Source organism: Nannospalax galili, unplaced genomic scaffold (assembly GCF_000622305.1).
Source record: "Nannospalax galili isolate Female #2095 unplaced genomic scaffold, S.galili_v1.0 C49341781, whole genome shotgun sequence".
In the NCBI taxonomy this organism is placed as follows: Eukaryota; Metazoa; Chordata; class Mammalia; order Rodentia; family Spalacidae; genus Nannospalax; species Nannospalax galili.
This window is the reverse complement of record NW_008479092.1, coordinates 1-1,865: the sequence shown is the minus strand read 5'-3', so window position 1 is coordinate 1,865 and position 1,865 is coordinate 1. Positions and strand designations below refer to the sequence as shown.

Sequence of the window (1,865 nt, the reverse complement as noted above, 5' to 3'; positions counted from 1 at the left end):
GCAAGATAGGCAAGCGACCTATTTAGAGTTATTGATTGTGCCAAATTTGCCAGGAATGGAAGGTCATATTAAAGACGCTGGTTTTCTTCAGCTTGTCTAGCTGCATCTGGCCATACTGAATCATTTTCTACAGTCTTCGGCTCATCATCCAGCTCCAGCTCTTGACTAATAAATTCACTGTATTTTCACTGGTACCAAGCTCTCTCCTGATCCAGATTTTTTGCCACTGGCTTGTAGTTCTTGTCCACATCTTTTTGCTCCTGAACCCTGCCTCTACTCCTCTAACATCAGCTCTGTCAAGTCCTTCTGTAGCTCTCCACTGTCTTTCTCTTTCATCTCTTCATTCATTCTTATTCATTCTCTCCAGGCTCTCCAAACAGCATTTATTGTTCCAACACTCATTGTCACAGACATTGAGTTGAGTGTGTAGCTGCTCTAAATGAATATCTGTGTATTCTCCACACAGTGGGTGATCCATATCTGTCTGGCCCAACATGATATCAAAAAGGTCCCAAGTGACCTTGAGCCTTCAGGTGAGGTTCTGTATGATTCCACCATTAAAATCCTCCCAGATCAGAGTGAGATTTTGAGCACTTTCTGTAGACATCATCCTGACTGTGAAGGATGAATCTGTGAAAGACGGCAATCTGGCAAGTTTCAATAAATGGTTCCTCCCTTCAGTTAGCCTCTTCCTTCTGGGGTCTCTCCTGGTTTCTCTCGATTTGTGGTAAGTAATTGAGTTGTGAGATCCAGGATGATGACCCAGTCTGTGATCTTCAAGCTCCTGTCCATTTTCAGAAACTGGCTACAGTACTGGCACAGAAATCCCAATTGCATGCTGCTTCTAGACACTCCATGTGCTTCCATGTTTCAGAACTCTGGAACCTGCCTCTCAGGTTGGCTTTTTCCTGGGGGTGTGGTGGCTTTGATTCCACTGGTGAGCAAGACCTCCAGAGTTGCCTCCACCTTGTCTTCAGTTACTTAAAAAAAATAATAACACATTCCTCCAAATAATTCTCCTTATAAAAATATTTTCTATGTGTCATGGTACCACGCTTCATGTTTCTAAAGAATGACTTATTCAGTGCACTGGTGTTTAGACAGCTTATGGAGAAAGGAATCCTCCAAAGGGCAACAGAAACAAACTAAATGAACGTATATTTGCAGAAACACAAAATTAAACAAAGAATGCTAGCATTAATCAAAATGATGGCAACCAATAAACATCCTTCTAGAATAACTTTTAGTACCAATGAACTGAACTCTCTAGTCAAAAGACACAGGCTAGTTGAATGGATTAAGAAACAAAATCCGTACTTTTGTCGTTTACAAGGAACTCATTTCACCTTCAGGCATTACCTTAAGGTGAAAGAATGGAAAAAAAAAAAAAAACCCTCCAATAAATGACTCTAAGAAACAAGCAGGAGTTGCAATTCTAATACTTGACAAAATACTTTAAACTAAAACTAATCAGAAGAGATAAAGAGGGTCACTATATTCTGATCAATAGAACAATCAACCAAGAAGATACCACAATTTTAAACACATTCACCAAACCGTGGTACACCCAAATTCATGAAAACCACACTACAGAATGTTAAGACACAGATTAACCACAACTCAGTAGTAGTAGGGGACTTCAATATCTCACTGTCTCCATTAGACAAGGGGGTCAACTGGACAAAGAATAAACAGAGAAACATCAGAATTAAATTATACCGTATATCAAATGGAGCTAACAGACATCTACTGAATATTCCACCCAAGCACCAAAGAATACACGTTCCATTCAGTAACCCATGGAAATTTCTCAAAAATTTACCACATACTGGGATACAAAACAAACCTCAACAAATACAAAAAAA

The 1,865-nt window shown here is 39.5% G+C and overlaps 1 pseudogene; it reads right to left on the bottom strand.

The window, feature by feature from the left end:
* Positions 1–28: 28 nt before the first annotated feature.
* Positions 29–867, bottom strand: LOC103728484 (annotated as a pseudogene).
* Positions 868–1,865: the final 998 nt, after the last annotated feature.